Here is a 16,444-nt window from a genome sequence, read left to right on the forward strand (position 1 = left end):
CACTGAACACACATCATTTCCAGCATCCTGCTGCTTCAGGAGGTAGAAAAAAAGAGAGGTGAGATTTCCATGCTGTCTCCTGTAGGCTAAGAGAATGAGTTAAGGCAACCCAAGCTTTCCTGTCACAAGGAGATTATAAACTGATGTGCCGATTCAGCCTAGGATACTGCTCTGAATTCAGATCACAAGGACACTTCACATCGACAGTCACATTGATGTTTTGGCAGGGTTTTCAATAATAATATAATCTGTACATTTTTTAGAAGTTGTCATTCAGAAAAGGCTTCGCTTTTATTTCACTTTCTATTGCTCTCACAGTCTTAAGCTTAAAAAGCTCCAGTAATGTTAGCAGACCATAACTAATGGAAGAATTGTGTCATTAATGTCTTCCTTGCTTGGAAAGATCATATCAAAAGGTCTAAACCAAGGTGGTTTGTGTATATGCCACCTCACCTCTAGTGAGAGGAGAGGAAGAGTACTTGCGCAGGCAGTTTTGACCCTCATTTTCCACTGCGGACTTTGCTATGAATTCAGACTTGATCACTACATCTTTCGTTGCTTTTATGATGCTTTTATCCATTCAGTATCAAAATTCAACTCAAGTTTGTGAGAACTGGAACAAGCCCAGTAAGACATTCTGGGTGAAAGGATATAGTGAGATATTACCCAACTATGACTTAATGTACAGGGTATTTTGAGAACAGTTAACAAGATATGGATATTATGCAGTCTGCCCAAAAATTCTAAAGATCACTGCTTTTACAAATGTAATGGTAAGCAGTGATTTACTTGGCTAACATTCCTGCTTTTACCCTCTCTTGGTTAAAATAAAAAGACTTTTGGAGCATGGGTAAAAATCGAATATTCATAAAGTGTGTTTAGCTACTTGAACTTTTCAGGAGAAACTAGAATTGGTTGTGTACAAGTACATCAGTGTATTTTCTCAATGTTTGCTGAGGAGTTCAGATTTGGTTTAATAGTTACATAACTTCTACAGTTCTTTGGTTTAACTTTCCTAAAATATGAATATAAATATGATGTATTTGTAACTGCTACTGTCAACAGATTAGGAAATTATTCAAGTTGATTATTGCAGTGTGAAACTAGATGTATTTCAATCAGAGTCTATATTCATGTGGTTTTGGAAATGCATTTTGTAATTTCCAGGTGCTGGAATGAGGCATATATTACAGTTCCTAATGTAACATTGTTTCAGAGGAAAGGACTGTTCAAACATCATTCACATGGTGAATTAATTTATAGATAGTTATGCAACATTTCAAATAACTCAATGGAATATTCTGAATTCTGTTAATATAGATTCAACTATTAATACAGATTCAACAACTATAGATTGTTTGGCTTCAGATGTGTTAAGCTAAATCTGATCTTGCTGTACTGCTGATGATTTCGGTGAATTTGATTCAAACTTTTTATCTCCAAAGTAGAGTGTATAAATTTCTTGATCTCTGGACATTTATCTTGCAAGGAAACAGCATGATGCCATTTGTTTATTTTTATTTGGCAGTGAAGTGCTAGAATTCTGTAAGCTAAGTTCAGGTAAAAGTAGTGGTGGTTAATATTTCTATGGGCATTTATCTTGGTGAGCAGTGTTTCTGTTCATCCTCTGGTTTTGGCTAATGAAAGCAATTAAATGTATAGTTTAATTATGTGCTTGGAAAAAAAAAAACAAAAAACAAAAAGAGCTGAATTGCTTTCTGAGTTGGCCTGTTTACACCAGGATATTTACATCCTAGATAGCTTTACCTATTGTATTAAAGAATTCTGGGAAGGCTGCAAAACAGATCAGTTCATTCAGTCATACATGAGTGCAGACTGTTTTGTTTTCACAGTAGGGACTAATGGTTGTTATCTAGTCTCCAGCCTATTATGAAATGGTTTTGCTTTGTGTCTGTCTTTGACAGAGTGCTGTGTCTAGGAGCAAAGTGCCTAATCAGTTACACTGAAATGCTTCTTTTCCAGCACTGAGCTGTACTGAAGTCAGACATTAGAAAAAACAAACAAAAAAAAAGTGTTAAAGAAATACTAGTGTACTTACTAGCACAGAGCAAAGGCTATATTATTCTGTTTGCTGTTATTCTGAGTGTTAAACAACAGCATTGTATTTGTTGCTGGTTCAACAGTTTGCAGACAGTGCTTGATGTGATAAGTCACTTTAATATGTAAGCATTTTCACAAGGTTAATTTTATAGGACTAAACATTTCTTTGTACAGGGAGGCGAAGTTTTGGAAAAAAAAATAGCCAAAATGCTTTCTATTTTCTAAAATGATAACTGGTTTTGAAACTACTTTGAACAGAACATATCTCACTACACTAAGATTTGGATTCATCTTGTCTAACTGCTTGGGCTGTGTTTCCACAGTTGTTAATACCAAGATGCATTGACATAATGACCAGCAACACATTTGACCTGGATTAAATATGTGCACATGATCACCTATCTGTTGAATTAGGCAGAGTACACAATACGAAGTTCACTGCCTTTACACTTTTATGTTATCTTTATGCTAGCCAATGGTAGGGAAGTTATTAGAATAACGCGTTTGACATGAGTAGCATTAGCTAATCAGTAGAAAAATAACCATTCAAAATTGTTAAACCACTTCAGTCTAGCAGAATGAATTTTATAGTGGATCAGTGCTTTGAATAATGGAGCTCTGATATTTTTCATCTGTATTAGAAAACTGAAAGGCTGCTGTGGCACTGACTCTTGACCTTAATTGAAGCTGGGGTTCCAAAATGCCAGCCTAAGCAGTCTTTTCCCTCTTCAGCTTTCCTTTAGCTGCTTTGTCATGTCTCTGCATAATTCCTTTTGTTGTCAGTAAAACTATCCTGCAGCTGCATGGGGACCCCATTGAGAAATTTATCTGACTGAAAAACAACTCTTTTCCCTCCAATTCATCCAGATCAAGTCTTCATACCACTTCACTGTTCCGTTGCACCAACACATGTAAGAGTATGAATGGCCAAGGAAGAGACAGCAGAGCTGAGCCCTGGTGCCTGAAACAGCCACGCTACCTAAAGGGGAGCCACAGCTGAAGGTGTTGTAGAGTGATTCTGTGCTCACTCTAGGCATTAGAAAGAGACAGATGAATTCAGTAGATTATTCAGTCCACTTTCAATTTGTATTACTGTATGTAGGTGCCTATATTTTTTTTGTTGATTACAGAGATATCCCAGGATGGTTGACTTCCTGGCAGGTTGCTCAGCAAATGCTGACAGCTGGTGGAATGAATTTGTGCCTAAAAGCTACATCTGCAGTTGGCCTGGAACATTTCATCTCTTCTTTTGAGTGCAGCCTTCCAAATTTCAAGAAAGCATTTGTTTCCTTTTCTCCAAATCCCGATGATCTCAAATATTTGCTTAGGACTTATAACTATATTTCATTTCCTTGACAATCAAAGTACACAAGTGGAAAAATGTTTCCAGTCTCTGCAGACTTTCTTCCTAAGTGCAAAATTGTTAGCAGTTCTGAAGGTAGTTACTACCAGTGTTTCACCAACAGAAGACCACATGGCCATGTACTGAGTCAAACTGATAGGTGCTCAAGGCCAGGATCTTGTATCAGACAGTGGCAAAGTAGGTGTCAAATGAAACGTGAAAGAGCACACCAGCCCATAGTGATGCTTTCCCAAGTATGTTCTCAGCCTCTAAGCCAGCATCTAGGAGTAGTTACATTTACAGAGTCCTAAAATTACATTCAGCCCTTTGAAGGCAACTGCGACGCTGATGTGGCCCCAGGTGAAAATGAGTTTGACACCCCTGCTCTAAGCATTTAATCTAACAAGAATGAAGTTTCAAAAAGGTATGAATACAAAGAGCTATAAATACTCTTCCCATAATCCCTTTGCCTGTATCTTACCTTTTGATGTGCTCTGCAGCACATTCTGGATCTTGGTGTCCTGCAACCTAGGCCAGTATCCATTCATATATTCACAGCATGCTTTGCTTCCTTTGACATGTAGCTTTTGTTTTCTGTTCCAGGGAAGTTGTAGAGTCAGAGGGTGGGGCCTGCAGCTTGCCTGGACTTGTCCCAATAGGAAATCAAAATGCATTCAAAATTTGGGTACTAAACCACTCCCAAGTAAAGCAAAATATGGACTGTGCTTCTGTCTGTGCTTGTAGGAATAATATCAGTGGCTAACCAGCACCATTTTGTAGTCTTGGAAATATTTGTTTGGCATTCTGAAGAAGCCAGGAAATAACATATCCTCTTCTAGAAGTAGCTTCTTCTGGTATGAGAGAAACTGATGACAAATTAGGTGTAATCTGACTCCTGTATTACACAAAAAGAACTTCCTTCCCAGAGCATGAGGCATAGCACTCTGTCCTTTAACAATCAGCAGTTCAAGAGAGACGTCCTAAAAGCTATAGCCCAGTACTTAGAGAGTAGCGCTCCAGGAAGGGACCATGGTTTTCTAAGTATCCTTTAATACAACTAAAGCAGGGTTTGATGCTGTGCAGGACTGGGACAGAGTGATATTTAAGCATGTTACCATATGATGCTACACTTTGTAGGAGTGTGGTTTTATTATTATGTCTTATGACCTATAATAAAAGAATTGTGTTTCAGATGTGTTGAGGAATCCCACCATTATGTGACTAGCTCCTTCAGTGTGGCAGAAACGTTATCCTTAGAGAGGATAATGTAAATATGTAGATGGAAATGTCTATTTTGATATAATAAAAACATACCTCGGATATTGCCAGTCATGGAAGCTATTTCTTAGTTCCTTTATAACCATTAATTTAAATATAGAATTATTTTGAAAAGCTCTCTATCATTTTACTACTAAAATGTTTATGTATGTATCGTAGAATCATAGAATAATTTGGACTGGGAGGGACCTTCACAGGTCCAATCGCCCTGCAATGAACAATGAGGGACATCTTCAACCTAGGTCAGGTTGCTCAGAGCCCTGTCCAGCCTGGCCTTGAATGTCTCCAGGGATGAGGCATCTACCACCTCTCTGGGCAGCCTGGGCCAGTGTTTCACCACCCTCACTGTAAAAAATTTCTTCCTTATGTTTAACCCGAGTCTCCCGTCTTCTATTTTTAAACCATCACCTCTTGTCCTATAGCAACAGGCCCTGCTAAAAAGTCTGTCTCCATCTTTCTTATAGGCCACTTTTAAGTACTGAAAGCCCGCAATAAGGTCTCCTACAGCCTTCTTTTCTACAGGCTTCACAACCTCAACTCTCTCAGCTTGTCCTTACAGGAGAGGTGTTCCATCTTTTATCATTTTTATGGCCCTCCTCTGGACCCTCTCCATTTGTAAAGATTCATTACGTACTTCTCTATACATCATTGGTTGAATTGCGAGTAAAAAGACAAATAGAAAGCTAAGTGACAAGAAGTATTTTTCTGAGGTGTTCTGAGAGCTAGAACTTTGCTTTTCCAGTATAATCTTTTACTGAACTGAATTCTGATTAATAGGATTTTATGGCTTAATATTATTTCAATAACATTTTAGAGTGTTTTCCTCTGGGAGGCTAAAGGTATAAAGAGTCTTTCCTTTTTGTCTTGTACAGGTTTTCTTATACAGAGAGATTGCAATTTTAATAGGGTATATATTTAGACCTTTTATGATTTCATTTGTCATACAAAGAAGGCCAGCCTTCATGGATTTAGATAAAATATATGCATTAATAGAATTTATTGTGGGTGACTATAAAATAACATGCAAAACCTGAATTAGATTAAATGTTACTAATATTCCATAACTTCCTGCTTTTTATGGGACAAAGTTTTTGCATTTTGCGTTTAAATTCTTAAATAACCATTTCTGTATATGTTGTGTTTCTTGCTCTGCTACAGTAGTGTAAAGTTAAATATGCCATGTGGATCTTCTCCTTGTCATTTATTTTATAGAAGACCTAAGATGTGAGCTAGTAAGAGGAAAGTTGAGCAAGCAGTACAGATACTTGCTTGTGACAATATAAACACAGACGAGTCCATTTTCAGAGGAGAGAAAGCATAAAATAACTGAGGGACTCCCTTGTATGTTTTTATTAGATGGCCAAAATAATTAGCATAAACCCATAACCGCTTTTGCCTTGTCAAACACAAATATTTGCCTTTGTCACTCTCGTATAAAGCCCTTTTACTCATTCTGGTTGTTTTGCTTCACTTTGAAACATTACAAACACAACCAGAGTGCTTTGGAGCAGTGGTATGTAGTGTCAACCTGGGAGATTCCAGGCTACTGCTGAAGTATTCTGGTAGCTTTGCCAATAGATGGAGAGGAGGCTTCTTTGCACACTTTCATCTGCATAATAGTTAGAGGTGGTATTGCTACCTGTGTGGTCTATTTTGCTGTCACTGAGAGATACAAGGTACTTGCCATTTCTGTTTAAGGAGGTCAGAAATGTAGATGCTTTTACAAAGTTGTAAACATACACCTCTGACTACTGTTTCATCTGTTGAAAGTTCCAGATTCCTTTCTGGCCTTCTGTTTATCCTTTTCTCTACATCACTTATATTCTAAGTGAAAAACTCCCCAACATCTGTCATATGCAAAGAGAGACTGTTAATTCTCTTGTATTTGAGACTTTTTACAGAAACATGGGAAAACAGAACTTCCAAGGAAATCTTAGCTCCATAAGTAGGAGTTCTTCCTCTGCTAGAAGCAAAGAGAGGAAGATAGAGCCCCTGGTAAAAAGGAACCCATAAAACTTTGTCTGGATTCTTTCTGGTATTGCCATTTACCAAAACTGTCTAATCTATGCCAGCACAAGCTGTTTGATATGATTTTCAATACCAAATTGAAGGAGGGGGAGGAACACAACATATTATTGTCGCATAATATGTGCAATAATTTATTTTTACTAATTTTTAAATTACTAATTGGTTTTTGTTAAACATGATACTCAGTTTTCTTGTATTATATCTGACATGGACTGCACTTAGTTTTTTTATTCTAGCAGTGATTGATACTAGCCAACTCAAAACACATGGAGTTCTGCAGCTCTGAAAACTTTTGATAGCTACAGTGATTTTTTTTTCCAAATCCTTCCAAAAGTTTCAGTTTCTTTCTGTCTTAAGATTTACCATAGTGATCTTCAGATTAGAAGAGTTCAAAAGTAAACCAGTGCCTATTGTATAATACTGATTTGTCAGAACTAAAATTTTTAGCCAGTAGTAAATGAAGATCAGACACCTGGTATTACATGTACCCAGTTTGTACTCTTCTAGGTCTGTAAAAATTAAATGTGCTGTAGCTAGAAACTCCAGCATGCCAGGGCACGTTCGTGCTCCAGTTTGTCACTGCATGAGCTAAGGTTTACATAACTCCTCAAACTCTCCTTCTTTACTACAGCATTATTTCCAGGATCATCAGCCATGGGGCATTTCTGCTTGCAAACTTTTCCGAGGCTAGGAATTGCAAGGCTTCTTGACTCTGACTCATAAAAGATAGCTCTTTGGGAACTTCTGAAAGACCTCATGTCTCCAGACCTAAGACAGACCAAATAGCAAGACTGGACATTGGTAGTTTTATTATGGAGACCTGGATAGCTGCTAACTAAGCTTGTCTGTTTGAGTTGGCAGCCAAGGAGGGACCTTAGAAAGCACAGTTGCTCACAGTTTTCAAACAAAATATTATCAATCACATTTCAAGTACTGGAGCATGTTTCACCTTGTATTGTTATTCTAATTTGGGCAGATATGTCTTCAAATAATTTGAAAATTACCAGCAAATAAACTTGATTTCCTAAGCAATAGTTATGCTGATCATTATTTTTTTTCTATGTGGCGTCTGTGGGAGTTGAGGGAATGTAGCATTTTGTTTGAGTCCTTTCTCTTCTAAGACAAGTCTACAGTAGAAACTTGCTTTGACTTTTGTTTATCAGGAAATCTACAAGAATTGCTGTGTGAGCAATCAGTGCATACTATGTCCTCATCTTGTGTAGTTACTTCTGCATTTTGTCATTGAAATGGCACAGCACTGCTTTTAGATCAATTTTCTCCCAGTTATTTTGGGAAGACTGGAATTCTGTTGTTTAAGGTCAAACCGAACAGTCCAAATGAATCCTCTTGTTTTGTCCCATCATCTCTTCTTTGAAAATGATTTCTCAAGAACTGACAAGTGCCCCACTCTTGGTATGATTAAGGTACACAAGCCACAAGGTCACAGGTCTTGGGACTTGTGCCTCACTTATTGCTCTTCCTCACTCATCTGGTTCAGATAGCTGCTTGTATAGGTGTCTTTGTGTGAGGTTGGAGGATGCACCTGTACATACTCCCTTCATAAAGCAGAAGTCAGGGGTGACTATAGAATGCCACATCAGTGTGTGGTGTGTGCCCAGTGATAGCCAGCACACTGCTGGTTTCTCAGCCTCCATCACACTTAGCAATTTCTGTGCCAAGGTGATAGACAGCATGATGCCATAGAAATAAACAGATGGGTAAGGGCTACAGCAGGTCAACATGGAATACTGATGGGGAGGGTTTGACAGAGGTGCTGTGCTTGTTTCAGGATGTTGGTGCTTCCAGACTTCATCCCGCATCTCAATAAACCCATTTCAAAAGTAAGTATAAATTATGAAAACAACAAAAATTTTGCAACGAGGAATCTAATCTAGCTTAATTCAAAGTAACTCAGAACTAATATAGGTAGTGTAGGCAGTCCTGTGAATTCTTCATTCTTACAGGTTGCAAGCAAATTCTCCATAACAACTTTGCATCAAGTGTGTACAAGGATGGGTTGTGTAAATTATCATATGTGAGGACAAAGACCAATTTTCATTTTAATATGAAGACAGAATAAAACTCTTAGAAAAAGATGTAGTGACTCATGCAAGAGTAATCACGGTTTATGCAGGGCTGCTGAGCTACCAGTCCCATAACTTAGCGGTCAGTCATGTTACTAAGGAGATTGCTTCTCCTTTTCTAGTTCTTATTCATAAAATGTGACAATGAATCATGACATTGCTTCCTATGTAATTACAGTACCTGAAAATTTCCTAAGGTTTTAGAACCAGCCAACAGAGACCATCTTATGTGCTAACAAATCTGAGTTTTTGCCATGCTTTTAGTTGTTTTTTACCTGAACTTTGGAACATATGATTCAGATAGAGAAGCAAGACATTTTCCTTCATGCAATGAGGAAAATAATAGTATGCACTTCTGTAGCAGCTTCCACTTGATAAGCTGATAAAGCACTATGCAGTCTTTCCTGTGAAAAATATCTACCACTCTGTTGTGTGTTACAAAAATGTAAGTATAGGTCATACAGGAAGTGGGTCAGAATACTAAAACTGAAAGTGTAATCCAGGCATCTCAACTCCACTTTCAGTATTTTCACCATAATTCCATTTTTCTTGTACAAGACATGTTAATGATGCATTTTGGTGTCCAAGATAAGATGACAGTCTGTTGGGTTTCGGCTCCTTTCTTCTCGCCCTGCTCTTTTCTTCCCTCCCCCAGATATAATTCGAAGAAAGATTGTGCCTGAAATGTACTGCGGAAAATCTCCATATATTGGTACTTGTGGCAGTGAAATTCTGGAACCTGTCACTGTACCTGAAACATTTCTGGTACCTCTCTGTCTTCAGTACTTACCTGGTTTTGCACAACTGGCAATGACAAAAGCAGACAATGCCATCAGCTATTCAAGGTTTGCTAGCTGTCCTAGTTCATGGGTAGCTCAAATGTCATTGCATTTGGGAAAAAAAACTAACTGAAAACAGATTAGAGTGAGTTTTTGTCGTGTGTTTAGGTGAAACTGGTTTGAATTTTGATGTTAACTTCAAGGTGCTGTTCAGTGTCAATATGATGTTATAATTTTCTGTAACTTGAGGGGATAAAGTTATGTGAGTGTAGAAGTCTGTGACCATCAATATGCCACAAGTGGTGACTTAAGTCCTAGCACCAGTGAATGAATCCTTTGGGAAACAATTGTTTTTCACATTTACCTCAACTTTTCTGTTTCGGAAGTTGTTATTGTAAAAGGTGTGTGGCAATACAAGCAGTGATAATGCTTTCCTCCTGCTCATGCCTGCCTTAAGGAACCAAAGTGGGGTTGCTATGGGAAGGGGAACACTGGTCAGAAATATTACTGTGAGCTTCCTTTACCTTGGTATATTAGGTAAATTTAATTTTCTAATCATCTGCTTCTTCTTCTTCTTCCCTTACTGCATATTTGAGCACACTCTGCCTTTAGTTTTTTTTTCTCCCTTATTTTATACTAAACTTCATCTTATTTAAGCTTTCTTATGCAAAGATTCTATGAAAATTCACTTCTATGAAAATTCACAGACTTTTCCAAGAACATTTCTCTCTTACTTCTGCAACATACATGATGGTTACAGAATCTTTTCTTGATGAACTACATGTTTCTTAAGCTCTAGCTACTCTTCAAAGGAAGGTCTAGTGCCCTTTTTGTTTTGAATTGCTTCATTTAAAAAAACAATTTTGCTGTAAGATATTTCAGGTAATTCAGATTGTAAAATTCAGTACTCTGGGCAATGCATAAAACCCCAAACTACAAAGAGGTAGATGTCCTAGTTCTACCCCATACTCATAGATGTCACTGTGGTAAGTCACCATATGGAATTTTAATCCTGCTGTTGTCACTGGATGTAACTTAACTGGTTTGAAGTGAGAATACCAGAGTTCATTTATTTTTGATTATTGTTTTGATAATATACAGAGATCCTGGAAGATGACTAATCTGCTCCTTAATGACATTTCTCATTTAGATAGTTTAGGACCACAACTTCAGCTACATCATATGGTCAGGTTCTGAAGTAGATACATCAGGAGAAGCTTATTAAAACTAGTCTTGGTAAAAATTGAGAAAATGAAAGGGTTGAACATTAGAGTGAAATGAAAATAGTGCACAAAGGGGATCTCCCAAAACATAAGAACTATACGACTAGTAGGGATCAAATATTTAATGTTAAAATCAATTAAATGTTTGGTTAGGTAGATAAATATTTGCCTCTGGAAAGCTAATTCTAACAAGAGGGAAGGAACAGTGTTACCGAAGTTGCTTTGGAATAGTTGCGGCAAAACCAAAGAAATGTTGGCCAGGCAGCCAGAAAGAGTGAGCCAACAGGAAAGAGGCAAACACAGCGCTGAAGAAAAATTTGATCTGAACAGTGCTTTAAAAATCAACTGAGCATGCCTTGATTTCTATTTCAGCAAAAACCCTTTGACTGAGTCAGTGGTAATTTGTTAAAGATGAATGTTCTATCTATAATTATCTGCTTGTTTTAAATTATATACTTTACAAAAGGAGGTTAACCAGCCAGCTCTTCTGTCAATAGATGTCGATCCTTTACAGCTATTTGACTCTTTGTTTTAGAAAATGCCTTTTATATCACCAACCTGTTGTACAGATAACTTCATGTAACTTGGTGGGATGAGGGGAAAGTCTGCTAATGTAAGCAAAAAGTGTGTGTGAAGTATGTAATAGACCCTGAATTGTCCGTGAACAGCATGGATTTAGGAAACTGTTAGTTTTTGCTGTAGTATTCCTTTGGGAGACGAAATTATGGAAGTCGAGTTCTTAAATCCACAGAAAAGGGCAAGGAGAGGTCACTGCATGTAAACGGCTTGTGTGCCGGGGGTTCGGCGAGACTCAGCCTGAAGAGCCTGCGGAGGGTGTGGTTGGAGAGCCGTAAATCACGGCTCGGCGCTGGCGGGGCGGCTGAGAGCGCCTGCGGCCGCGGCGCTGCCTGAGCTGCCGCACGCACCGCACGGCCGCGGGGGCTGGCCCGCGCCCACCAGGTGAGTGGCGCCCGGGAGTCGGTATTGCTTGCTCGGTTGGAAACGGCACAGTCACGGAACCAGGCCCGTATTTTCGTGGCCCGGGCCGAGTGAGCGATAAGGCGCTCTTAGAAGGCTCCGGTTGAGTCACCCTTAGTTTAGTTATCGCGAACTGCTCTTCTTTAGGGCAGGCTGGTGCAAGTGTACGCGCCGGCACCTACTGCGGCACGGCCATACCTCGGGCTCTCCCGAGAGCGTCTCAGTTTATTTACTGGAAGCGCTCCGGACCGCTGGCATTGCGGGTCCGGCCTCCGGCCATTCCTTTCTCCTGCCCTGCTGCCCGCTCCCGCCGGCTCCGCGGCCCGCAGGGCTTCACAACCCCAGGGGAACCCGGACGGGACTCGCTGCCAGGAGGTCGCTTGGCTGGGACAGAACCTCCAACTGATCCCCAGAAAGCCTGGGAAGAAGCAGCAGTGATCAGACTGGTAACTGTGGGGACAGCGTTGTTCTCTCGGGCTGAGAATGAAAAGCTGGTGTGTGTGTGTGTGAGCGTCCCTCTGTCCCTCTACCTCTCTCGAGCAGGAAGCGGAGGAGCAGGGCGAGCCCTGACACTGGCGGCACTGGGCTTGCGGGTGCGGGAAGTGCCAGAGCTGGGGCAGTAACTGCTGAGACGTTTGATCCAATGCTTAGGTTTTACAGGAAGGGATCCTGTGGCAGTCTATTAAATATTCTTTAAGTATAAAATGCTGGTGTACTTGAGATACCAGGATCTTTCCCTCAGTAGAGGGAAAGGAAATGCTGTGTGGGTTTTTTTGTTGTTTGTGGGAGTTTTTGGCCTTTTTTGGGGGGGGTTGGGTGGAGGGTGTCAGTTAAAGAGGTGTTTATATAAAATCGCTTATTTCTGTTCAAATTTATTAGTTCAAAATGAGTGCATACTTACTGTTGAAAAGGTTTTTTACATACTTAATTTTCAGTTAGAGTGGGTAGTTTTGTGTGTGTGTGTGATATTTTTTTTTTCTTCCCAATAACATTGTGGGAACAGAGGAGCGGGCAAAATAATAAATGACTTCCTATACTAAAGGAGGAACAAAAGCTTGTATTTTGAAGCATTAGGTGAAAAATGCTTAGATTTGGCTGTAACCTTGGTGAAGTCCTCCACTTCTGCCAGCAAGATGGGGAGAGAATGTTTATTTCAAGTCAAGGCTTCATACCATTCGGGATTACTGAGCTAACTGGTTGGGCACTTAAGTTTCTAAGATAATTTCATCATATAGGACAAATGAGGAGGTCTCTACTTATTATTGAATCCTCTTTGATGCTTATTTTTTCATGGTAGTTTTTATAGATATCAAGGCATTCTGTATGTGAAAACTTGCAAAGTTTGGGGTTTATCTGTTTCTCTCACCTCTAAACAGAAATTTCAAAGATAACTTATCCTGGCCTTTGTGTTTTCTGTTTCCTGAGAATAATAGCTAAAAATAACGGTTTAAATAGATTGTCTGATTACAGTGCAAGGAGGTATGGGGGGTGAAAATGGTATGACATATATAAGGAGAGAGAAAGAGAGCACAAACATTGTGATAGCGCTTCAAGACTCTTTGGAAGCACTGACCTGGCTGTAATCCGATGGGGAGTTTTTGATGTTTGACAGGCTCATGTTTTTTTCTGATAGTAGTTTAAAGCCTTTGAACTATTGCATATGCTTTCTCAATCTATTTCTCCTTATCGTAATAGGCTGTAGGTTCTTGAACCTTAATATTCTTCTCAAAGTCCTGTGACGTATTTGCTATAGCAACTACTGCATCAGTTTATCTTGGTTTTTAAAAAGGCACAAAACAGGTTGTAGAAGTCTGCTTCTAAGCTCTTTTGGGAGCAGGAATCCTCTCTTTTTTTGTCATACTAATGAAGAAGACTATGTTACTTCTAGGGAGACAGTTAACATGTGATCTGCCTTGAGTTTATAGTGGCTATAGTTTTAACTGTATTTCTTCCTGTGATATGTTAACTTCAGTGGCTTTTTGTCTTTTTCTGTTTCCATAACTTATTCTCTTACTATACAAAAAATAAATCCAAGGAAATTGATCTAGTTTTTGTCCTGAACTTGACTTTCTTCACCATTAAGGTTGATCACTTTCGTTATTTCCTGTGTGCATCTGTATAGTGCATGCAAATGTGCCAAGTTATCCTAGCAGGGAGAAAAGTCATATGCTTCCCACTCATCATAATTTATTGTTACTGATTTTGAGAAAGGGAGGGCAGGTGGGTGGTAGGAGGTTGTGAGGAGATTTACTGTGTCAAAAGTGAGCAGAGTTTTCACAAAAGTTGCCTGCCTCTTGTAAAAACCTGAGAACATAAGGCAGTTGTTCTTCAGTTGGATGTACTGAACTATGTTCAAGCCCTCCTAGCTTCATAGCATATATAATGATAAAGACGTGGTAAGATGGTAAGTATTGTACCATTGGTGATACTATAACACCAGGTATAGACATTAGAGAGTTTGATCCAACAGGGAGAATCACCCAGACTGCAGATCAATAAGGCTTTGAGAGAAATATGAATCTTTTGATGTCCAAAACTGGTTTAGATATAACTCAGAGGTTTGAGATAGCTTGAGAGTCTGATTCAGAACTCTGAAATTGCTTTTCTCTTTCCTTTTATGAGGTTTCTATTAGCATGAGCATATACAGCCTTGTCTGTCACGCTATTCATGAATCTCCGAGGCCAAACTGGAGATTTCCCTCCTCCAATGTATTGAAACAACAAAGTAGCAGCCATTGCCACTAGTTGTGTTATGTTGTATGAAAGGGCCACTTATCTTGTATCAGGTTGAACGAACCACCAGAAATCTTCTTCAAACTGCATGAACATCATAAAACTTTCACGAAGATAAGCTGAGCCAGAAAGTTTGTGTTTGCATCCCAGAGCCAAGAGGGCATAAGTAGAAGGCTATTCTGTATGTTGTTTTGGGGACTGAAGCTTATTTGTTTAATTGTTCATATGGTTCTTTTTTGTTTTGAGCAATGATGTGAAGAGATGCACACCCCATTGGACTAGAGCTTGATGCGTGTTTGGTCTTGCCCACCAGATACGTATTTTATTCTATGCCCAATCTTATGCAGTTTCCTAAATGCCATGTTGACTTTAGGCCTCTTAATTTGTATTCCCTTACCCTCATTCATAACAAAAAATCACGACATGTCAGAAGTTACCTGGAAACCTTTCATGCCCTCCAGTTCTCTGAATTTACAATCTGACTCCTGCCAATTCTATTCTCATATACTTTCCCAAATTACACTGAAGAAATGCCCGTCTATAGATACATACAAATTCATCTAGCATTGTTAACATTATATTGGCATGAGTCAATGTTGTTTGCATCTAGTTAGAGGAAACTTGTATGACTTCCAAAGTGCCCTGTTTTGTTAGATGCTGCATTTTAACAAATGGGAATGTTTACAATTCAGTTTTGGTTCTTCTTGGGCTATCATTCTGCTATAATGTCTACCATTTCCATTGTTGATTGCATGATGGCAGATGTTCAAAGCACACTGTCTCTTAGGGAGTAAAAACTTCTATATGTAGTAGAGTTAACATTCAAATATTTGAGACATTCCAGAATCTTCAGCTACAGATACTCCCTCCTTGCAGTGTTTATATTCAATACGAGAAAAATGTATGGATAGTTTGGCAGGACTTTTGTTGCTGAGCTAATTGTTGTACTTCTTGGTTTAAATTTATGAAGAATACACAGTACAGTAACAGATAGGCAAGCAGTTGAATTTATGGGTAGAAGTTAGCAGACTTGGGTTTTTTTGTGTTTGTGTTTTTTTGTTTGTTTATTTAAGGGTTTTGCAGGGAGGATTGCTCGAAATACTGGGTGTTTCAAAAATATGGACCAATTTCAAAGCAGTATATTTTCAAATTGGGTCCATCTTTTTGAAACACTCTATTATCAAAGCTTCAGTACCCACATAATTGTGGCTGTCTTGCAAGTTCTTGAATATAGGCATTTCTTACTGACTTTGGAACTCGGTTCCTCAAAACCAAACTCAGATATGAATTTGAGGATTGGGTATTGAATTTGTAAATCATGGGATGTTACTGAGAGTGACTTGAAAGGTGCAATGATTAGAGCATAACTGAGAGAGTTTGGTTTTCTTTCTTAAGAAGGACTTCTTAGGAGGGAAGGTTGCATGCAAAATTATATACTTCAGAGGCTCTAAAAACTCTCAGACTATTGGACTTGAAACGTACTGGATTGCTGTAATAATTATCTTGCGATTTGGTTAGGAGAGGGAGTTTTCAGCTTTCTTTATGGATTCTTAAACATGAAGTGGTTGACAGTTTACTGTTATGGTAAGCCTATTGTGGACTCATCTCATATCAGCCACTAAACTGCAGCTTTTGTTTGTTATACTTGCTTGGTTTTGATACCCGTTTGCATGAAATGTCATGTGTTCCATTTCAGCATAGTAGCATCTTGCAGGAAAGCCTAACTAAAGACTCTCTGACTGGATAACCTGTACTTAAATAGTCAGAATTTGGAGTTGTTTTTTATGAACCATTAAGAAAGTATGACTATTAAGTACAGAATCTTAGCAGCCCCCAAAAGGAGAATAACAAAATATTTGTGCAATATGAGCAAACTAGCCTCCAATTTTTCAGATTCTTTATAAATTGTGTTTGTTGCCTTACTATAGTAAACAAACC

At 38.8% G+C, this 16,444-nt stretch overlaps 1 protein-coding gene across 3 annotated transcripts in view; it reads left to right on the forward strand.

Moving 5' to 3' along the window:
* BCAR3 (BCAR3 adaptor protein, NSP family member) overlaps positions 1 to 16,444 on the forward strand; it is a 108,698-nt gene that overhangs the window by 37,948 nt on the left and 54,306 nt on the right. Inside the window, exon 1 of one of the 3 annotated variants that reach the window (XM_065842319.2) lies at positions 11,630 to 11,755. The exons of 1 other annotated variant lie outside the window; for it this stretch is intronic. The gene's annotated coding sequence lies outside the window, so the exon portion shown is untranslated. Of the gene's footprint in view, positions 1 to 11,629; positions 11,756 to 11,805; positions 12,220 to 16,444 lie in introns of those variants that run through there. One more of the 3 variants, XM_071810411.1, reaches the window with a different exon arrangement.

Source organism: Patagioenas fasciata, chromosome 6 (assembly GCF_037038585.1).
Source record: "Patagioenas fasciata isolate bPatFas1 chromosome 6, bPatFas1.hap1, whole genome shotgun sequence".
Lineage (NCBI taxonomy): Eukaryota > Metazoa > Chordata > Aves > Columbiformes > Columbidae > Patagioenas > Patagioenas fasciata.